Raw genomic sequence first — 24649 nt, 5'->3', positions numbered from 1 at the left:
ATCAACTCAGTGACAGGGTACAAGCTGGTGTTTCTTTTTCTCCAGGCACGATATTTTCCAGGAAAGCGCAAGAACACATGTGAACCAAACTACACGTCCACTGCGATTGAGTCTGTCTATTTCAGTGAAACTTGTCACTCCGCAGAGATGTAGTTTCGGTTGGAGAAACAGTCGCGCGGTACAACCCTCCGTCAAATCTTGTCCCAGTAATGTAAACAGTCTCGTTTCTTTTGTCCCGACGTACTATGATGTATATTAGAAACAGGCATCACATATATTCACATACGAGAAATTTACGGAAATGCTGTAAAAATTGAACTGGCTGACCCTTGAAGATAGACGCAGACTATTTCGTGAAAGCTATTTAGAAAGTTTCAAGAACCAATATTTAATTAGGAATATAATAATATACTACAACTCCCTATTCGTCATCCCTGTAGCGCGCACGAAGACAAATTAAACTAATAACAGAACGCACAGACGTATCTAAGCAGACATTCCTCCAGCGATCCATACGTTAATTAAAAAGGGAAGAAGAAGCCCTATAACTGGTAAAATGGGAATTACACTTTTTGCAGAGTATAGATGTTAACGTATGTTGGTCATCTCTTACTTTCGCATTAATACCGCGTACAGAATCAACCCACACATATTATAAAAATGTTACATCCCTTAGCATAAGCATAGCTCTAACAAACTAGACAAGAAGATAAATTACTATTGTAAAGGAAGATGAGATAGAATAAAATATTGCGTTGGTATCGAGGTCGCTAGAGACGTAGCAAGAGCTCAGTTGGGCGATGATCAGGGATGGCTTGAACATGACCAAGAACTGTCCCAGCATTCATGTGAATCAGGATGGCCGTGAGGAGATTTTATCTCTACTCCTCCGAATAAGAGTCTGCGTTAAATTTACACCCGAAGCGGATGTAGTCTGTTAAAATTTTCTTTAGGATTCACAGCTACGAAGGTTGTAGAATATCAAACGCATCGGGCGACCGCTGAGGTTCTGCACGCACGAACTCAGCATCATGGTTCACATTTAACTCAAATTCTCTCCTATCAGAAATCTCCGACAGTGTTCTGTTTGGAGAAAGTGAAAATATGATGTATTCCTAAGATTTTGTTCGCATAATTTTCACCTAAATTCAGTAACAGACATTTTCCCATATGACGAAAATTCAGTAACTTCTTCGGGAATTGCATTATTGTAAACTTCCATTGTGTCATCTTAGAAGCTTGCTGCCGCAGATGGAACTAAAATTAAAACAGAGTGCAGTTTTCCACAGAACACTGATGCCACATCCATCTCTGTTTATCGAATAGTTTGATAGTTTGAGTGAATCAAAACTTGATGACCACTGCCCACCATGACGTGGATGTCGCCTGGTAGCGTTGCAGGCATGTGACGCGTTAACAAAAGTATGTAAGCGGACCAGATACGGACGGGGATCACCCTGGCGAAGATAAGGGCTGCAAATGGGGAAATCCATTGAGATGATAGACTTTGATGAAGGGCAGATTCTTATTACGCAGAGACTGTGAACGAGTATCTCGAAAGCGGCGAAGGTGTTCGAACACTTGCTAGTGTTTTGAGCATCTACGGAAAGTGGTAGAAGGGTAGTGAAACTACCACTAGCACAAAATGATTAGACGTCCACGACTCTTCGCAAAACGTGGGTTCGGAGACTTGTCCGCTCTGTATAGACGGTTATCTGTGGCATCTCTGCCGAAAGAGCACACTGCTGGTGCACGCACAAGTGTTTCGGAGCACACCGTTCATCGTACATTGTTGAACACGGAGCTCCGCAGCAAACCTCCCCCACGAGTTCACTTGTTGGCCAAACGACATCGTCAGTTACGACTGCAGTGGGCACGCCATCATCAGGACTCGATCGACATGTCGGCCCTTCCGGTGAATCACATTTCTGCAACACTAGGCCGCTGGTCGTCTCCACAAACACCGTCATCGAGGTGAACGGTGTCTCGGAACGTGCATCGCGCCTCGGACGCAGGCTAGTGGAGCAATGTTATGCTGTGGCAGACAGTCTCCTGCGCTTGCGTGGGACCTGTGCTAGTGACCGAAGACACGCTGACAGCTGTGAACCACCTGCATCCCTTCTTGTTTTATATCTTCCCAGGCGGCGATGTCATCTTTCAACTGTGTAACTTTCCGTGTCTCGGGGCAAGAACAGTGCTACAGTGCTTTGAGGAGTATTATAGTGAACTCACGTTGATGGCGACCAATTCGCCTGACTTAAATTCTATGGAACCAATCTGGGTCGCTATCGGGTGCCATCACCGCGTACGCAGTCAGCGACCCATTATTTGAGCGAATTACATGACCTGTGCATAGAAATCTAATACCACATACACTATGCGATCAAAAGTAACCGGACACCAGGCTGAAAATGACTTACAAGTTCGTGGCGCCCTCCATCGGTGATGCTGGAATTCGGTATGGTGTTGGCCTGATGCCAGCTTCCACTCTCGCAGGCATACACGTTCAATCAGGTGATGGAAGGTTTATTGGGTAATGACAGCCCATTCTTCACGGAGTGCTGCACTGGGGACAGTTATCGATGTCGGTCGGTGAGGCCTGACACGAAGTCGGCGTTCCAAAACATCCCAAAAGTGTTCTGTAGGATTCAGGTCAGGACTCCGTGCAGGCCAGTCCATTACAGGGATGTTATTGTCGTGTGAGCACTCCGCCACAGGCCGTGCATTATGAACAGGTGCTCGATCGTGTTGACAGATGCAATCGCCATCCCCGAATTGCTCTTCAACAGTGGGAAGCAAGAAGGTTCTTAAAACACCAGTGTAGGCCTGTGCTGTGATAGTGCCACGCACAACAACAAGGGGTGCAAGCCCCCTCCATGAAAAACACGACCACACCATAACACCACCGCCTCCGAATTTTACTGTTGGCACTACACACGCTGGCAGATGACGTTCACCGGGCATTCGCCATACCCACACTGCCATCGGATCGCCACATTGTGTACCGTGATTCGTGATTCCACACAACGTTTTTCCACTGTTCAGTCGTCCAGTGTTTACGCACCTTACACCAAGCGAGGCGTCGGTTGGCATTTACCGGCGGCGTGATGTGTGGCTTATGAGCAGCTGCTCGACCATGAAATCCGAGTTTTCTCATCACCCGCGTAACTGTCATAGTACTTGCAGTGGATCGTGATGCAGTTCGGAATTCCTGTGTGATGGTCTGGATAGCAGTCTGCCTATTACGACGATCTTCAACTGTCGGTGGTCTCTGTGAGTCAACAGACGAGGCCGGCCAGTGTGCTTTTGTGCTGTACGTGTCCCTTCACGTTTCCACTCCTCTATCACATCGCAAACAGTGGATCTAGGGATGTTTGTGAGTGTGGAAATCTCGCGTACACACGTATGACACAAGTGACACCCAATCACCTGACCACGTTCGAAGTCCGTGAGTTCCGCGGAGCGCCCCATTCTGCTCTCTACGATGTCTAATGGCTACTGAGGTCGCTGATATGGAGTACCAGGCAGTAGGTGGCAGCACAATGCACGTAATGTGAAAAACGTTAGTTTTTGGGTGTGTCCGGATACTTTTGATCACATAGTGTATCTCCATAAACCTACCAAAAAAACAATGGGATTCCTGATACGCAGAATCAGTAATGTATTTCGTCCCAGAGACGGATTGTTAGTGCCCATGTGGCATTCGTAAAGTAATTGCGAACAGAGTATAGCTTTGGCCAGGATGTCCCCAGGGGCGCCGCGTCCTTGACCACGTCGCTGACTCACGTGAGGAGGCTGCGGCTGCATCCGCGGCCTTCCGCCTGGCGGTCACGACGCGCTGGGGCCGAACCGGCGCGGCGCTCGGCCAACCTCGCGTCGCCCATAGCCCGGATAATGACTCGGTAAACTGCCGCTCAGCCTCGCTGCCGCTCACGTGCACCGCGCCTCATATCATTCCCGTTGTGAAAGCTCAATCGACGAGCGATGGCGATTCCTGTGGAGTATCATTTCAGCTTGAGCACACTGCTCTCTCTCTCTCCTTCTCCGCGAACACTGGAATCGAGCTGTTCTACCGATTGGAACAAACAGTGGAAGCATTCGTACGAGGGCGAGTGTACGTTTTCGGACTTGGGAATGAAAGACTGTGTAGTGAAAATTACTTTAGTTTTCGACATAGACCAGTTTTAGCTCAGTGTACTTTTCCCAATGGTTTTCCACAGTTAGATACAAATCCGAGAGTACGAAAGTGTAAGGTATGCCAAACACGCATGACGGCTGACGTTACCTGTTCATTGGGATCAACATATCTTCCAGCTACAAAATATCTATAGTTTATGGAATTGGGAAGAATCTGAAGAAACCAAATTTGATGGTTGGTTCAAATGGCTCTAAGCACTATGGGACGTAACATCTGAGGTCATCAGTCCCCTAGACTTAGAACTAATTAAACTTAACTAACCGAAGGACAGCACACACATCCATGCCCGAGGCAGGTTTCGAACCTGCGACCGCAGCAGCAGCGCGGTCCCGGACTGAAGCGCCTAGAACCGCTCGGGCACAGCAGCCGGCCTAATTTGATGAATGTGGAGTATTTTCAAATAGTTTTTGACGTCAGTCGGTTTTGTTTTGTAAACAAGTCTTCATAAAACTAATCAGCGTTACTTTTTTAATACAGGCCTATGGACGTTCCATTGTCAGGTTCGATTTGGCGTTTTTATCAGGGCAGATACCTAAAAATGTATTGAGATCTCGATTAATTAGAAACAAAAATATCTTTACCGCAAGTATTGCAAGGAAGTATTGCAAGATAGTGATTGCTTATGTATTTTCAAGCTTTCACAAAACGAAAATTATGCTACCTTTTCATGGGTCGCCTTGAGTACGAAAGTAAATACAAAGGTAAGAGGAGCATCCGTCTACTCCCATGTTTTTGCGGTCATTCAGTTGGTCCCATGGAGCGAGGTGGTGGAGTCGCAACACACTGGACTCGCATTCAGGGGACAGCGGTTCAGATTCCCCTCCGACCACTCTGAATTAGTTCTTTGCTTAAGGCGAATGCCAGTACGGCTTCTTTGGAAAGGACATCGCCGATTTTCTTACATATCCTTCTCCAGACGTAATGACATCGTCGGGATGTTCAACCAAAATTTTACTTACTTCCGTTTCCAGTGGTAGAGGACTACAGTAGAACTGGATACCCATTGCCCCAACTGTTGCAAGTTAAACAGCAAGAAGAATCCCTTGTGACTCCTAGAAAACACCGACAAATGAAATCGACTTCACGCTCTTTGATGCTGGCAGACTGTCTTCCACTCTCCGTTTTGATTGCTATTTCATTTCTGGCTTCAAGGGGTGGGCGTACGTGTTATCCGCACTAACATATTGTTCCACAAAACAGTCTGTGGGCTACTTTTTAACTAGTTCCAGTATTGCCGAGAATTTTGTTTCCGCATTTGTTTTTAGTCAGAATTTAACAAATTCCGTGTCCATGTCGTACAAAAGCGTTTGACAACTAAGTCATGTAAAATGTGCTGTACTTTCTTATTATATGCAATTTCTCGATGTTTCATTCGGTGGTTGCAATTTCCGGGACATTTTTCTAGTCATTAAAAAGTAAGACTATGTTTAAATTTAGTACTCCGTTTCTTAACCCTAGAGAAACTGAAGGAACGGACACCTTGCAGGAGTTCACCAACTTTAGATGAATTTACGATTACGATGAAACGTCCAAAACGAAATATTTTATGACGGCACTATGTTTCACTATTTCCATTTGAACGAAATACGTGTATTACCTCAAAAAGCCACGTAAACGAAAATATTCCAAAAGTCAAGTTTACTCCGTACTTTCGTTACACCTGAACAAGCACCAACACAACTAAAACAAAATTTCGTTGATGTTTACGCCATCTTTGCATTAAGCGATAACTTAACGCCAATGCAAGATATTCTTCCTCCATCCTCTACCTTCTGACAGTAAAATTGTCTGTGATAAAATATGAATGCAACAAAATTTGTCCAAAATCCGACGCAATTGTGTTAGAACGTCATTAAGCATAACCATTGTCAGGAAACTTGTTTCCTCCTCTGTCTCATATACCTAGTTTAAGATCTCACAATTAGAATTTGTGCACATTATCATAATGTATTTTTCCATCGACTCGCAAACAAATAACGCGCATTTGTGAACGGAATAGGAGTAACTTGACATCGAATCCAACTTGCTCCGAAAGAGGTACGAACATTGGGGTGCCTCCTAAAGATCGTAAATGTGCTAGATGTCACTTCTGACGGATAACCTGTGTGGATCCCGATATTTTATGTTGTTTTGCCAAACGAGTCAACATTGCTTTTAAGACGATGTACTCGTACTCACGAAACAGTTGTACTGAAATTCTCGGCCATACAGACAGATTTAGGTTGCACGTGGTTTCTGCAGAACATTTCAGATGGTTTCTAGAACGAGACGAAGGCTAACTTGACTTGTCTAAGTCGAGATGCAACACAAAAGTAAGAAACAAGCAAAGATGCTCCCCCACAGCAGTGCAATTAAATGCGACAAAGTAAGGGACGTTAGACTGACGCTGTCACTGCTGTGGAATGACAGATGAATGTCCCTGCCGAGAGGACGAGGTTATCACTGGTACACTGAACTACTCTGATTCTCTTAGGCATGTCGGCGCGAGAATAGCGGAAATACTAGTTAAAAATCCTTGCCCACAACAGGCAGGATAAGCTTTACAGTGATTACAGTAATCGTAATAGAAGTTGAATCGTTCACGTTTGACAGTGGGTCTGAATGGTGCTGGGGAGACGTCAGCGACTGCTGGACGATCTGCACGCTACCATCACTCTCGTTATTTCTCTTCTGCGTTCCTGCGATGGTGCGGTGGAAACGTTCAGTGTGCCTCATATTGTAAGAACATGTAAGTCTGCATACTTGTAATTTCGATTTCACTGATTTGTAGCGTTCGTGTCCCGCGATGCGCCCAGGGAAGCAGGACGTAGGAATAACGATGCCCCGAAGATACATACCCTTACATTGTGTCGAAACTCGTTACAGAATTGTCGGGAGAATAACAGATGATAAGAGAGCCCTGTGCAGCAAAACCTCCAACGCTCACGTTACAGCACCCCATAAATTTTACAGCCTGCGCCGAGAGTGCCCGCTCCTTTTAATATTGCCGTGTACTAACGTCTCGCCCATTACTCATCGCCGCTATCGCAATCCTTTAGGCTACCGCCGACAGCACTCACCGTTTCGTTTTTTCATAGTAGCAGTAATAGTAGCTCTGCGTGTTCCCTGCGCTTTCAGAGGACAGTTTGGTTGTCTCGCTGTTACTCGACTTCCACATTTCTTTTTGGCTCCTCCTCCTTGCCCCACTTCCATTTTTATTTACCTCTTTTTTTGTTTTGCTGCAACCACTGTATATTAAAAAGGGAACCACGGTTCTTTGCGTGTTGTGGACAGTGCTAGTACATCTGTTGAAAACCTTTGTTATGTCAGCTCATGACGGTCTTGTAAAGTGACATCCACTGACGACATTTCTAGCAGATATGTTCCCGAACTAACTTCATGTCAAGCATCTTCATTTTGTTTCTTATCGACATGCCATAACTACGGATACATTGTAAGGTTTGGTTTTACAAAAATTCTCACTCTTTTGAATAATGAACTATCCCCTAAGAAAACCATAACGAGTTTTGTGTCAGCACTCGTCTTCAAATGACTATACAGGCATAGTTTCGTAGCTAATTTTTACCAGTGCATACTAGTTGCCTTGCCTGTGGTACAATGGGTCTGCAGAGAAATTCAGCTCAGTTAAGCCAGATATGGCCGGAACAAAGAATTACATACACTAAATCATGGAATATATGACCTCTTCTCTGTATGCAACTCTTCTGGTACAGAAGTACTCATTCAAATTGCCGTCGATCACACCTTTAATGTAAACCTAGGCCTCAAGGCCTTTGGGGTGTATTTCCTCTATCCTTTTCACAATATTCACGACTCAGCAAAAGCGTATTTCCGTGTCGGAACAAGATTCTCCTTTCATGAAATTATATCTAAATCGAGGTGTCAGTACTGATTTTCAACAGTGCTCCTCCAGAGTACTAAAGGATTGGAAGAAGATCAACGTTTGATGTTCCGTCGACGGCGAGACCGTTGGAGACCCCATAAATGTGATTGAGGAAGAGTGAAGAAGAAAATCAGTCGTGGCCTTTTCTAAGGAACTGTCGCGGCGTTTGCTTTCAGCGATTTGGAGAAGTCAAAGGTAGCTGGACGGGAGTGTCAACCGGCGTCCTCCCGAATGTGGGTCCATTGTCTTTAACTACCGCAACATCCCTCCCCGAGAGATTTTTCGGTGGACTGTGGTATAACGTCTCTACTATTAGTTTGGAAATGGGAAAAACCTGGACTGCTCAAGGATTGTGGCAGACGTGTTATGATCTTGCTTTAAGGTGATAGTTATTTCTAAAGTGCTTATTGTTGGCAACTATGATAGAGTGAAAATTGCAGTGATTATGTTTTGATGGCGGTTGGGATGTGGGCTGGGGGTGGGAGGAGACGTTATAACCTGTTGTCTGCGGTGCGGATAAGAAATCCGCAATTCAGAAAAGATCGAAGAATGGTCCACTAATCATCGTATCCGAATGCTACAAATTACACACCAGGCAGAAGAGCACTACTTGTAGTTGGGCTGAAAACTTCTCTGTGAGCTGGAAAACGACAAACTGCGTGAGTCAGTTTTCATTCTCGTTTTGACTGTCTGAACTGGCTCACTCTAATATTTACATTATTGTAACTTGGGAAGAGTACAAACAGACTCATACATCCAGCTTAATTCTAAGTACTAATGTCTGTTCTGGTGTACTGAAAGACTAGCAAGAAAACGAAAGACAGATGTTCATCTAAAACAAAGTTGCACAACGAGAAAATGGTGAAATGGACAGATTTAACTGACTGAAATGTTTTACCTTTAGCTTGAAATATCCTCTGCGTGAAGGTACTTGCAAATGAAGATCGCTGGTATACTGTATACTTTTTTCTTTATTTATTCATCTTCTTTTTGTCAGTTACGGTATTGAAGATAATAATTAACCGTTTTTAATCTTTATAATAAAAATATAATACTACACTGAGGGAACGGATGAACGGATGTCATGGGGTACCCGGTTATATCGTGCTGTCGGACCTCCTTTTCGCCTCCGGCGTAGTGCAGAAACTCGACTTGGCATGGACTCAGTAAGTCGTTGGAAGTCCCTTGCAGCAATATTGAGCCATGCTGTCCCTATTACCATCCATAATTGCGAAAGTGTTGCCGGTACAGGATTTTGTATACGAACTGACCTCTTGATTATGTCCCATAATGTTCTATGGGATTCATGTCAGGCTATCTGGATGGTCAAATCATTCTCTCGAATTTACCTAAATGTTCTTCAAACTAATCGCGAATAATTGTGGATCAGTGCCATGGCGCATTGTCACCCATAAAAATTGTAGCATTGTTCGGTAACGTAAAATCCATGAATGGCAACAAATTGTCTCCAAGTAGCCGACCATAACCATTTCCAGTCAATAATCGGTTAAGACGGACAGAGGACCCAGTCCATGCCATGTAAGCACAGCCCCACACCATTATGTAGCCACCACCAGCTTGCAGAGTGACTTGTTGACAACTTGGGTCCGTGGATTCGTGGGGAGAGCGCTACCATGAGCTCTTACTGACTGCAAATCTGAACTCATGCGACCAGACCACGGTTTTCCAGTCCTACAATTATGGTCACGAGCGCAGGAGAGGCGCTGCAGACGATGTTGTGCTGTAGGCAAAGGCATTCGCGTCGGTCGTCTGCTGTCATAGCTCATTAACGCCAAATTTCACTACAGAGGTCTAAACAATACGTACGTCCCACATTGATTTATGTGTGTACTTCACGCAATATTGCTTGTCTGTTGGCCGTGACAAATTTACGCAAACGTCGCTGCTCTTGGTATTTACGTCAGTGCCACCTGCCACTCCGTTGGCTGTGGCGAGATGAATGGTTGAAATCTGGTTATTCACGGCACACTCTTGACATTGTCGATATCGGAATATTGAATTCCCTAACGATTTCCGAGATGGAATGTCCCTTCCGTCTAGCTCCAATTACCATTCCGCGTTCAGTGTCTGTTATTTCTCGTCGTACGGCCGTAATCGCGTGGGAAACCTTTTCACACGAATCATCTGAGTAGGCCTACAAATGACAGTTCCGCCAGTGCACTGCGCTTTTGTGTGGGCGATACTACTGTTATCCCACGGCTTCTGTCAGCTCGTTGTACATTGTTAAATTCCTATAAGATGGCTTACTGTCGTGTTGCGGGGAGCGGCCAAGAGAAAACCACAGGTGTGCTGCTAGTTGTGGAGTTCGGGTGTTGAGAAAGTGAAAGCTGCAGTATGCATGTAAGCATATCAGTACATACACACTCCGAAGGGGACGGGGCGGAGACGGCGACTAATCCAGAATATCAACAGGGCGTTCTGTTCTCACTGTGTTAATTGGAGAGAGGTATGGAATTTAACCCAGGAATTTGACGCACTTTCTAGTGGACAGGCGTATGTCAGTCTACAGCGACGAAAGTTCCTTCCATCAACGGCTTTGGAACCAATGCTCTCGGTCTTTGCGATCTCGTCCGCGGACATTAAATCTGGAGACTGGTTGTCGCTAGTGAGAAAAGGAGGTCACTGTTTGGGCAAATGAAGACTGCTCCGCCAACTTTGCAAGTAGCGGTGCGCATTTGGTGAGTGACGACGCGGGTTCAGGAAGAGGTCTGTACCTGACTCACTGTGCGCCGACATGGCGCGCAATGGAGACGGCGTGGCAATGGGCGCGCGTCAGACGTGACGCCACGGCGGAGGGGGCGTGGCCAGCGCGGGTCGACGGCCTGCGTGCCACGTGGCGCCAAGGTCGCGCCGGCCGCCGCAGACGCAGTCTCGTGGGCGGCTGGCGTCGCGGCGCGTTGCGTAGCGCGACTAAGAGACTATATAGTAGGGATGGGAAAAACCGATACCGGTATTTCAGTTCTGAATAACCCGTATTTTTGCGTATTTGTTTGGTCTCGGTAACAATAGGTATCTGTCTCGTTTACTGATAAAACCAATATATCAATTTGCCACAATAGTGGTGCTAAAATTTTTGGTTCAGATGGCTCTGAGCGCTATGCGACTTAACTTCTGAGGTCATCAGTCGCCTAGAACTTAGAACTAATTAAACCTAACTAACCTAAGGACATCACACACATCCATGCCCGAGGCAGGATTCGAACCTGCGACTGTAGCGGTCACGCGGTTCCAGACTGAAGCGCCTTTAACCGCACGGCCACACCGGCCGGCTAAAATTTTTGGTTTCAGATTTTTTTATGGTGTTGGGACAGCAACCAGCCACAAATTAAGTTTTTGTGGCTGGTTGCTGTCCCGACACCATCAACATTTGTCTTAAAATAACAGCCACGGTCTCCAACCATGTCATCATATGACAGAATTGCAATTTTTTTTTTTTTTTACAAACGGGTTTGGTGAGGTGCTTTGTGGCTTCTGAAAGGTTGATACCGTTTTTGACAGGTTGATATCTTCTTTGAATGGTACAGTTCTGATGAAAGAAGTCAACTTACAGATCAACACATTATAGAACCGTTATTTATGAACAGATTGGACGATAAATATTCGCCATTGGATTAATTCATTATTGAAATTTCAATCACTGTCATGTAATTGTTCCTGCTTTGCCCACTATCTAAGTTGTTAATTTGAATTTTTGAAACAGCATTTTTGGTTTTGTCAGCAAAAAAATCTGTTGTATTCAAATTCCCGTTAAAAAGTGAAGCTACATATTTGACTAAAAAACTGTTTTTTTTTCATTCGAAATAGTTAAAGAGAAACAACGCAACAATTTTTACACAAAAGTTTATTGTTTGGCTACTATTTCTATGAAAAAATAAAAAAGAAATTTATGCCATGAGTAATAAACTAAAAAGTTAACAATTCATTCAGTCTATAATAAAAACAGAAATAAGTAGATCTGTTGCCTGCGTCTATATAATATGTCATTATCTGCTTGTGGCCCTCAGAAACGGACAACTTAACACAAAAAACAGAGTTCTCCAATCTTAGTTTACACTCAGCACTGAGTACTCGTAATGCTTAATTAATGTGGTATGATTCTCGATCACATTGTGATTTTCTTACAGAACCCTCATTACTTTCTGGTGGACGGACTAAATTTTCTTTTATTTATCTATTTCATTTGATATTTTAATTCTATGTATCTTGAAATGTATAACCCAGAAGTCTGCGGGAGTCGTAGAATTTTGCAACTTTTGTCTACGTTTATTGTTGGAAATAATAGCAATAAAAAACCGTAAACCGGTTGTTTCAGCGATGACCACCGTCCCTGTGAGTAAGTGCCTATTATTCATGGGTGACAAAAACTTGATCGGCTTGGGTCCGACGACAAAAAATCAGCGGAAGGTTCGAACCTCATAGTATTGGATATATTTTACTTATTTATATTGGTTGTATTTAAATAGTTCTAAGTAGTCAGAAACCAAGATTCAATTCAGTGTTTGAGTCTAGTTGCACAGCAAAAGGATTGTGTCTCTTGACTGACGGTCCAGTGCTGGGACTGAATTTCAGCTTGAAGCGCAAATGAATAAGTTTCAGACAAATCGTAATTTATAGGACCCTGTGCCTTATGTAAAATTATTTTGTATAACGAAGAAGTGACTTACCTCACAATCATGAACCAATAACGGAAGATGAGAGGTCAGTTGTTTTTTAAAGCAGATTAACGATGAGTATAAATTGACGTTGCCAGTAAGTACCTAAACGAATTAACTCTCACTGGAGAGGTTAAGAATATATCTCATACAAGGTAATATTTGTTAACACCACAATGGAATAACTGCCATATAACGGTAAAGTAAACGCTACTATATAATTTACATACTTTTTAATTGTTGACAGTTCCTTTCAGTACGAACTACTAAGAAAAGTAAGAATGGTGCTGTTAAAAATTAATTTCTGTTTCAACCCCTCCTTTCTCTCTTTCAAATTTTGTGAGAGGCAAAAATAAATACATACGAAACACACAGGTTGAACCAAAATTCATGCACTCAGACACCACAGCGTGATTATACGCTTACATAGCACAAGAATGTCACTGTCAAAAATCGACCTCTTCGTATTTTCGGCAGAAAATGGATGTCAAAGGACGGCAGTTTGGCGACACAGTATCCACATTTACGTCAGATGTCTTGTTTGACGCATGTTTCTCATGGCAGCAGAAGCAGATTCCTCAAAATGTTCTCTTGGTCGCGCAGGTGGGAAAATGTAGTGGTTAATGTTTTACTGCAGGGACAGACAGTAGTTAGTAACAGTTGTAATAATAACGGACGAGGTAGAAAGTTGTAGTATACGACCAGGAAATATTAATTCTATAAAAATTGTTTTATCGTTACACGTTGTTAAAATAATGAGAATGTATAAGTATCGCCGACGTGAAGAAAGTACTGCCTATTGCAGAACGATAGGCGAGGGGTTTCAATGTATCGCAGGTAAATACCGCAGTCACATTCAGTGCAGTTTGTTTATGCTTTTAATAGTCCATCAGTAACCGTTCGAAACCGGTAACGGCGCTGTTTGTGTAAACAAATAGCGTCACTGACAGTGGCTGATTGCTATTTACTTCTTTGCAAGAGTCAGTTTCCGCTTTGTACACAGCCACTGTCTCAAAAATTTCGGTTTTCGACAAAACAGCAGGGAAAAATGTTCTTGTTCCAATTGCCATTAACACTAAAGTGCTATGTTTTATTTGTGATAATACAAGTATTGAACTACGGTATAAAGTTTTTAACCAGTAGAACTGTAATCAACAAAAATCACTTCTCTTATCTTTTATATTTTGAAACTGCAGAGGGAAGTATAGCTTCGTACAAGGACCATGGGCCATCTACTAACGCATGTTTGAAAGACTTTCTCCATGGCTTGGCACCTTGATCAAATCTCGGAACATGCAAGAGTGTACAGAAAATTGCGTTTTGTGAAAACATGGCGCTTAAAACGTTTTCCATTTCCAATCTTCAAATGTTCTGCTGGCAATGAATATGTAATTTTATTTTTTGGGACAAATGTAATTTATCTTGTCTGGGTGGCGAACCGCAGCTCAAGAGTATTTGAAAAAAGTATTTCAAAATCATGAAGAATCGCCAGTAAAATAATTTAATATTTGCTACTGGTTTCTATATTCTCATCATGTTCATGTATCTCGTAGCTACGTGCTTCGTTCTTGCCGTGATCTCAAGTTAAAAGACATCCTGCATCACTTTGGTAGGTAACAGTCCACATTAGCGTCGAAATGGTACATAAATGTATTCGAGCTTGTTCATATTCATGCACGAGTATCACGAAACATGGATTGCGTCTGACAGTGGACAAAAATTATAAAAAATATTTTCCGCTGTAAGTAGGTATCGAGTCACAAGCGCATGAAAACATTCAGTCCTGGGTCGGCCCGAGGGATTTTTGTCACTTATCTCTTCATATACGCCTGGCGAGGATTTTTTCTGTGAAAAGTACTAAGTTGCGCCTTGGTTCGGAGTTCACATGTTCACGCCGGCGTGTCTCACGCTAACTCCACCCACCACAGTCAGGTCACGCTCGACTCTTACCAACTTCGCTACTAGCAGTACACCAACGTATGAATACAAGTATTATCTGTCAGCCAGGCGCAACGAACAGATGTCAGTACAGTTGTGTGTGACCCTTCAACGAGAGCTTTCTGAACAATTGATATATCACATGTTTGTGATTAATAAGTGTAAAATTATTTTATGTGATCTATGGTTGTTTTAAAATTTAAAAGAATTGGAATATGCGGCTTTCAAAATTAAATACAGACATATATTAAAATAGTAGCGTAGGGCGTTGAATACGATCACCGCCCCATGGCGAGAAACGCAATTCTCAGCACCGGACTGAAGGTGTTACTCTACAGTTAACTTAACAGTATAACTGAACGTGGAAGACAATTTGAAGGTCAGAGACAGTACGTCTACGCGTAGTAAATGTGTTTGCTGTTGAATTCGCGCTTCGAAATGAGAACGGCCTTAGATTCAGTTGGGAACAACGAAACGAATTCGCCAATGCGTATGCTGCACTACAGTACTGGTTAATCGTAAAAAATAACCGCGGCGAGGGGAAACTGCAATCTTCCGATTTATGCGTATTGACGACTAGGCTTTTCTTCATGTTGCGTTATTCCTCGCCAATTAAGGCGATGGTGGGCAGGCAGTGCATTGCTTCTTTTCAGCTGAGAGAATTTATAAAATACGCACACATAGTTTTTAAAAAAATTGAAAATGTAAAATACGTACGTGTTTTCAAAAATTACTAAAGCAGTTGTGATACATTGAAGATGTTAAGTAAAATATTATTGCCTTTTTTAAAACATAAGCAAATAACGATCGTCTCTGTAAAAACAGCACTTCATTGATATACAGGAAATAAACAGTAGATGTAAAGGTTTGATGGAGCGAGAATGTTTCGAAATGAATGTGGGATGGAAGAGTGGGAGGAGAAGGACCCAGAAGAAAGAGTTTAGAAAGGAGCGGATGGAAGCTAAAATGGCGGAGAGGGGCGACGGTGAAGAAGAATATTGTATCATGGAGAAGTATTCTGTTACAGTTGGAAAGACGGATAGATCTCTGGGCAGATTTCATAGTCAGGTGGGGGAGACAAAGTTTCATTGAGACAGGATGTGGGTAGCGAGTAAGTCTAAGGTTCGGAGATGTGTCGATACTAACGCGTCAGAATGCAAGCGTTCATAATTAGGACTGAAAAGATGGGATGTTTGTTGTCAGGTGTAGGATATCCATCAAAGGTCGACAATGTGGGAGAGGGTAGAGGAGAAATTAATGTTCATGTAGGAACCTCGCGGGGAATTGTTAACTGATACAGAAAGCGAGAGGGAGTGCACGGCGTTCGAGGATTTGGAAGGAGTGATAATAGTTTGGTGGAGCGTGAATCCAGGTGACAATGGCAAAAGAGAAAATATGTCGCAGTAACTTAAATCTATTGTGGATTTTTTGTTGGATGACTAGCAGCTGCGCTTTCCGTGTATGTTTACGCTCGACGGTTAGTCCGAAATATTTTTGTGTGTTAGTTCATCAGCTAGGACTTTAGTAAATAGTGAAGTGGAAGTTTCGAAGGTAGAAGCTGACGACTAGAGGGGGTGGTTCCAAAACTCGCGCGGATGAGGAGGAAAATAACGAAAGCGTAGCGCCCAGTGGGGAGATTCCCATATTTATAGGCGGCTATTTGGGTACGCAGCTGGTTCTTTTCGCGCGGGTCGCCTCCGGCCGGCCGCCCGGCGTCGTGTCGCGTCGCGTCACGTCGCGCCGCGTCGCGTACCCCTTTGTCGTTTTCACGACTGAGCGGCCGCACAAAGGACAGGAAAAGCGGCGAGGCTCGCAGGCACAAAGCCGGGTTGAGAATGTCACGCCGCCGGCCGCCAACCTATTGATCGACGGAAAGGTCGCCGGCTCTACTGGATAGGACAGCTGCCGGCAGCTACTTCTGCACCCAGCACAGACGTACAGTCCTTCCACGCCCGCACTTATCATGTGACAGTCACGAAACGTTCTACTGTCACATCTGCGGAAAGGTTTGTTTGCTGTCGTGAGTTCACAGGATGCAAAACTGCGATGTTGCCCTTGCGTGTGACTGCAGTCATCCATTAATGTGGACTATCCTGCGATATAGTAGACAGGCGGTTTAGAACAGAGGGGCAAAAAAGTGCCACGGTAAGTGACTACTATCGGCAGGAAATCTCAAATTGATTCCATATGTATAGATATCCTGAAGGCTTTTGCCACGGTTGTCATACGCAGCTTATAATCAAATTGCGTGCCTATTAAGTATCGTCTCAGTTGTGCGACTGGATTGTGTCAGAAAGTTCACAGCTCGTAGTAATCGATTGAAAGTCATCGAGTGAAACGCAAATGATACGTGGCGTTACCCAACGAAATGCCGTCTGCTTTGCCTAATCTATATAAACGATGTAGAAGACAATATACGCAGCCCTCTTAGATTGTTTGCAGATCATGCTGTCATTTACCGTGTAGTAAAGTCATCAGAGGACCAAAATCAATTGCAAAACAACTAATACACGATATCTATAAGGTGCGAAAAGTGACAGTTGCCTCTGAATAAGCAAAAGTCTCTGATTAAGCCAAAGTGTGAGGTCTTCCATTCGACTACTCAAAGGATTCCGTTAAATTTCGTTTACACGATAAATCACACAAATCTAAAGGCTGGGAATTACAATTACGAACAACGTAAGTTGCAACGGTCACGTAGACAATGTCGTGGGGTAGGCAAACCAAAGAGTGCGTTTATTGGCAGAACAATTACAGGATACAACAAGTCTATTACAGAGACTGCCTACAATACGCTCGTCCGTCTTCTGCTAGAGTACTGCTGTGGGATGTGACATCCTTACCAGATAAGATTGATGGAGGATATCGAAAGAGTCCAAAGGAGAACAGCTTGTTTTGCATTATCAGTAAATAGGGGATAGTGTGTCACGGATGTCATAAGCGAGTTGTGGTGGCAATCATTAAAAAAAAAAAGGCTTGATCTTTTCACGAAATCTCAACACCAACGTTCTCCTTGGGAATGCGAAAATATTTTATGGTGCCAACCTTCATAGGAAGAAATAATCATCACAATAAAACAAGAGAAACCAGAGCTCGTATGGTAAGATTTATGAGTGCTCAAATGAAAAGGTGCGAAACGTCGTAACCACCAAACCACTTGAAATTTGCATATGCCGCTTTGGAATAAGTTAGTGAGACATCTAAGGACGCGAATGTATTATCGTCACCGCCCCCTAAAAAGTACAAAGCTGTGTACTCAGAAGCAATGTTGATACAGTCTTTTTCGATGTCCCAGACCCGATACACATCGAATACTCGAGCACGGAAAAACAGTTACCACTGATATGTACTGTGAGACACGCTGTAGCTCACGCAAATCCATGAAGAACAAACGGTCTGCGGAGAGGGTGATTCTGCTCCAAGGTAACGGGCGTCCACACGTCTCCAAGGTCACACGAAGTTCAAATAGGATCTGTTTGAGCATCCGTCATCTTACAGCCCGGACATGTCGCCACGAGACTACGTATGTTTGGTCCGCTAAAAAGCATTTCTAAGCGAAGCGCTTCAACTCGGACGACGAACTGAAGACCACAGTTCAGGTCTGGCTTCTGTCCTGAAACAGTCACAGGAATTCTAGGAACAGGGAATTCTTCGGGCCGTGAAACAGTGGGGTACTTGTGCTCAGGCCTCCGGTGATTACTTTTGAATGAAGACTTCAGTTATACTCACAGTGTTGTGCCGTACCATTTCTTTTGGACACAAAAAAAATAGTACCAGCCTCATGACTTGTATAGTTTCTGTTTCTTTCCATCGGGAACCTCTTTCAGTGTACCATTTTGACCAGAAGAAATCGCGACTGTTGTAACGGAAGTAAACAGTATAAACGCAGGGCAGCTGAGTGCACTGTGTTTCCAACCATGAACGGGACAATGCTGCTTCTGCACACTGCTGAATGTGTCAATATGCCTTGGGTCATTTCAGACTTAGTCCGTGTGCACATTGCCATTTTACGGCAAGAAAGATTGTCAGCACGGCAAGTTACTCGCATAGTTGGCGTACAACACAGCGAAGTCATTGGAACATTGAAGCGATGTTGTGAGACATAAAATATTGCACATCCCTTAGATCGCCCGTGGTGAATATCAGATTATGACTGCTACCCACATATGGCACGCAGGTATTGCAAGGCAAGTGGGAGGGCTGCGCCGACCTAGACAGAACGGAAACGCCCCAACACAGTCAGTGTGTCCTCTAGGTATCTATTACGGACAATAGTACGCTCCTTCCAGCACTGGACTGCGTCGTTCAAACGACCGCAACACTGAATTTGTCTCAAACAGATCTTCCATATTAGCGCAAAAACGCTAGCTCCGGTTGTATTTTTAGGATTTGTCAGTCAAGTGACAAAGCAGAGCTACGCGTTTGCCGTGCCACAGTGCAACGTTTTTTCTTAGTTGTGTTGTGCCAAATCCTAGGTTTCCGTAGAGATCAGTCAAAGTTTCTGCGTAACTTACGTGCCTGCCTTTTTTTTTTATAACGTACAAGAAAATGACTTAGGAAACACAAATATTAATGCCTCTAAAACTTTGAAAGTCTTTGACAACTAACCGTGATTAATTTTGTACTTTCAGGTGTTCGGCGAGCTGTTCCCATTTTATGCACAATAGTTCGACGACTGACGGAGTCGTCTTCTGCAGGCATTGCGAGCTGTGCTGATATGTGTAATAGCTCTCTGAATTCCAACCACTTAGTAATTTGAATAGTCCGTAGAAATACGATGCGGACAGTGTATGCCCGTCTACGAGGGTTGGAACTTGAATAGTGGCAACTATTTATTTACAGCTCGTACAAAATAGATACGTGTTTCGAAGTTTTACTGCCCTTCAAGGTAGTCACCAGCATTGTGAAGTCGTAGGATGCCAGTTGTGTTGACAGTTCGAGTGGCGCGGTCTATTGCCTGACGAATTTGTAGCAGTTCTGAAGCGAATGCCGTGAAGTGTTTCCTTCAGTTTAGAAATCGAGTTGAACTCACGAGGGCTTAAGTCAGGGGAGTGCAGTAGGTGGTATAGCACTTAGAAGCCTCATCAGTGAAACAAATCAGTAACAGCTTGCACCTGCAGGAAGTGTCATCACGTCTGTCTCTATGCTTTGGGTTGAATCAAAACGCCGTCTTCCGTCCAAACCCCAGCGTCCACCGCCAGTACCTTCTCTGGTTTCTGCTCTTGAGAAAGACAGGGCTCTCATTCCTCCCCATACATTCAAACGCCTCATTGAAAGCGCCCCCAGCAGAGCTGAAGCCATCATAAAGGCGAAAGTCTACTGATAGTTTTTCTTGTACCTTTGATCAGCTAGTGTATAAGCGAAATGCGAAACAGGATTCTCAGCTAATGTGTCGGGGGGAAGGAAAACAAATAAATAAAAAGAAAGAAACTGCAACAGAACCTGTCATGAGAATTCAACGTTCATTCATACAGCGCATGTTAAGTATAGAACTTTGTAATATGGGTAGCCACAGCCGTTAAAGCTCATAATGAAATTGGTGATTTCTTTATCTTCACAAACGGTTTCGGTGCATTACAACAGCATCCTCAAGTGAAAACAGTGTCACATTAGCGCACCAACCACTCCCAACGTTTGTAATGATAAATGAAACCCCTGAAGAGGGGAAGTTGTCAAAGTAAATACACACCCGACCGCCGTCCATGCTGTGCCATTGCAATCACCACCACAGGTGCGACATCACATTAATCGCTCAGATGTCCTGTTTTATTTGTTTTGACGACTTCCTCTCTTCAGGGTTGATTTTTGACTACGGGCATTGGGGACGTCTTGGTGCACTAATGTGACACTGTTTTCATCAGAGTCTGCTGTTTTAATGCAGCGAAACCGGTTGTGACAGCAAAGAGATCAGCAGTTACAGCTGTCTTGAGGTTCATTTTACTGCCATTCACATATGTTAAGTACACTACTGGCCATTAAAATTGCTACACCACGAAGATGACATGCTACAGACCTCAAATTTAACCGACAGGAAGAAGATGCTGTGATATGCAGATGATTAGCTTTTCAGAGCATTCGCTCAAGGTTGGCGTCGGTGGCGACTTCTACAACGTTCTGACACGAGGAAAGTTTCCAACCAATTTCTCATACGCGAACAGCAGTTGACCGGCATTGCCTGGTGAAACTTTGTTGTGATGCCTCGTGTAAGGAGGAGAAATGCGTACCACCACGTTTCCGACTTTGATAAAGGTCGGATTGTAGCCTGTCACCATTGTGGTTTATCGTATCGCGACATTGCTGCTCGCGTTGGTCGAGATCCAATGACTGTTAGAAGAATATGGAATCGGTGGGTTCAGGGCGGTAATACGGAACGCCATGCTGGATCCCAGCGGCCTCGTATCACTAGCAGTCGAGATGACAGGCATCTTATCCGCATGGCTGTAACGGATCGTGCAGCCACGTCTCGATCCCTGAGTTAACAGATGGCGACGTTTGCAAGACAACGACCATCTGCGCGAACAGTTCGACGACGTTTGCAGCAGCATGGGCTATCAGCTCGGAGATCATGGCTGCGGTTGCCCTTGACGCTGCATCACAGAGAGGAGCACCTGCGATGGTGTACTCAACGACGAACGTGGGTGCACGAATGGCAAAACGTCATTTTTTCGGGTGAAACCAGGTTCTGTTTACAGCATCATGATGGTCGCATCCGTGTTTGGCGACATCGCGGTGAACTCACATTGGAAGCTTGTATTCGTCATCGCCATACTGGCGTATCACCCGGCGTGACGGTATGGGGTGCCATTGGTTACACGTCTCGGTCACTTCTTGTTCTCATTGACGGCACTTTGAACAGTGGACGTTACATTTCAGATGTGTTACGACCCGTGGCTCTATCCTTCATTCGATCCCTGCGAAACCCTACATTTCAGCAGGATAATGCACGACCGCATGTTGCAGGTCCTGTACGGCTCTTTTTGGATACAGAAAATGTTCGACCGTTGCCCTGACCAGCACATTCTCCAGATATCTCACCAATTGAAAACGTCTGGTCAATGGTGGCCGAGCAACTGACTCATCACATTACACCAGTCACTACTCTTGATGAACTGTGGTATCGTGTTGAAGCTGCATGGGCAGCTGTACCAGCACTCGCAATCCAAGCTCCGTTTGAGTCAATGCCCAGGCGTATCAAGGCCGTTATTACGGCCAGAGGTGGTTGTTCTGGGTACTGATTTCTCAGGATCTATGCACCCAAATAGCGTGAAAATGTAATCACACGTCAGTTCTAGTGTAATATATTTGTCCAATGAATACCCGTTTATCATCTGCATTTCTACTTGGTGTAGCAATTTTAATGGCCAGTAGTGTATCTCCGTGAAAATAAGTACCAGTACCGCTCGTCTTATTAAAATTTAAATTTAGAAGTTCTGTTTGATGGGTTGATGGGGATACGAGGGTTGTTTTTTTTAAGTAAGGGCCGTTTTTATTTTAAAAAAAAGATACAAATACTTTTGTAAAAAACTTTTATTTTCTGATTCTACACACTTTTACATACACTCCTGGAAATTGAAATAAGAACACCGTGAATTCATTGTCCCAGGAAGGGGAAACTTTATTGACACATTCCTGGGGTCAGATACATCACATGATCACACTGACAGAACCACAGGCACATAGACACAGGCAACAGAGCATGCACAATGTCGGCACTAGTACAGTGTATATCCACCTTTCGCAGCAATGCAGGCTGCTATTCTCCCATGGAGACGATCGTAGAGATGCTGGATGTAGTCCTGTGGAACGGCTTGCCATGCCATTTCCACCTGGCGCCTCAGTTGGACCAGCGTTCGTGCTGGACGTGCAGACCGCGTGAGACGACGCTTCATCCAGTCCCAAACATGCTCAATGGGGGACAGATCCGGAGATCTTGCTGGCCAGGGTAGTTGACTTACACCTTCTAGAGCACGTTGGGTGGCACGGGATACATGCGGACGTGCATTGTCCTGTTGGAACAGCAAGTTCCCTTGCCGGTCTGGGAATGGTAGAACGATGGGTTCGATGACGGTTTGGATGTACCGTGCACTATTCAGTGTCCCCTCGACGATCACCAGTGGTGTACGGCCAGTGTAGGAGATCGCTCCCCACACCATGATGCCGGGTGTTGGCCCTGTGTGCCTCGGTCGTGTGCAGTCCTGATTGTGGCGCTCACCTGCACGGCGCCAAACACGCATACGACCATCATTGGCACCAAGGCAGAAGCGACTCTCATCGCTGAAGACGACACGTCTCCATTCGTCCCTCCATTCACGCCTGTCGCGACACCACTGGAGGCGGGCTGCACGATGTTGGGGCGTGAGCGGAAGACGGCCTAACGGTGTGCGGGACCGTAGCCCAGCTTCATGGAGACGGTTGCGAATGGTCCTCGCCGATACCCCAGGAGCAACAGTGTCCCTAATTTGCTGGGAAGTGGCAGTGCGGTCCCCTACGGCACTGCGTAGGATCTTACGGTCTTGGCGTGCATCCGTGCGTCGCTGCGGTCCGGTCCCAGGTCGACGGGCACGTGCACCTTCCGCCGACCGCTGGCGACAACATCGATGTACTGTGGAGACCTCACGCCCCACGTGTTGAGCAATTCGGCGGTACGTCCACCCGGCCTCCCGCATGCCCACTATACGCCCTCGCTCAAAGTCCGTCAACTGCACATACGGTTCACGTCCACGCTGTCGCGGCATGCTACCAGTGTTAAAGACTGCGATGGAGCTCCGTATGCCACGGCAGACTGGCTGACACTGACGGCGGCCGTGCACAAATGCTGCGCAGCTAGCGCCATTCGACGGCCAACACCGCGGTTCCTGGTGTGTCCGCTGTGCCGTGCGTGTGATCATTGCTTGTACAGCCCTCTCGCAGTGTCCGGAGCAAGTATGGTGGGTCTGACACACCGGTGTCAATGTGTTCTTTTTTCCATTTCCAGGAGTGTATTTTCCTACATAGTTGTCTTGTTTATTTAAGCACTTGTCATACCGTACAACTAAGTTTTTAATTCCCTCTTCAAAGAATTCGGCCGCCTGCTCCGACAGCCAAGAGTTGATGGCCGCTTTCACTTCATCGTCGTCATTGAAGCGCTGCCCGCCAAGATGGTGTTTCAGGTACCGGAAAAGGTGAAAATCGCTAGGAGCAAGGTCGGGGCTGTATGGTGCATGGTCCAAAACTTTCCAGCCAAAAGAATCAATCAAATCCCGAGTCTTTTGAGAGGTGTGAGGCCTAGCGTTATCGTGCAGGAGCAAAAATCCTTTTGTCAGCATGCCGCGCCTTTTGTTTTGAATTGCACTGCGGAGCTTCTTTGGAGTTGCACAGTAGGCATCTGAGTTGATTGTCGTTCCTCGTGGCATAAAGTCCACTAGCAAAACACCGCGCCGGTCCCAGAACACAGTTGCCATAATCTTGCGCTTTGACAGCGTCTGTTTGGCTTTGACCTTGACGGATGAGGTTGTGTGTCGCCATTCCGTCGATTGTCACTTGCTTTCGGGAGTGATATGGGATACCCATGTTTCATCTCCAGTGACAATTTGACTCAACATGTTATCCCCTTCTTCCTCTTAACGAATCAAAAAGTCCAATGAAGTGGCAAATCTCTTCCCTTTGTGGTCCTCTGTGAGGAGTCTGGGTAGCCACCGAGAACACAGTTTCTTAAAGTTTAGGTTTTCAGACACAATTTTGTACAAACTTGTGGAAATTCCAAAGAAAGAGTGGAAATTGTGAATCTTCTGTCCTAACGAATCTTTGTTTCGACTGCAGCCACCAAATCATCAGTGATCACGGAGGGCCGGCCTGAACGTTCTTCGCCACGGACGTTTTGACGACCATTTTTAAACTCTCTAACCCATTGACGCACTTTACCTTCTCTCATTGCATTCAAGCCATATACTTCTGTTAACTGACGATGAATTTCTGCAG

General features: G+C 44.8%; 1 protein-coding gene across 2 annotated transcripts in view; it reads left to right on the top strand.

The window, feature by feature from the left end:
• The window catches only part of LOC126162662 (ski oncogene), a 654130-nt gene that overhangs the window by 587460 nt on the left and 42021 nt on the right, over positions 1-24649 (top strand). The window lies entirely within an intron of this gene.

Source organism: Schistocerca cancellata, chromosome 2 (assembly GCF_023864275.1).
Source record: "Schistocerca cancellata isolate TAMUIC-IGC-003103 chromosome 2, iqSchCanc2.1, whole genome shotgun sequence".
NCBI lineage: Eukaryota > Metazoa > Arthropoda > Insecta > Orthoptera > Acrididae > Schistocerca > Schistocerca cancellata.
This window is presented reverse-complemented; position numbering and strand designations above follow the sequence as displayed.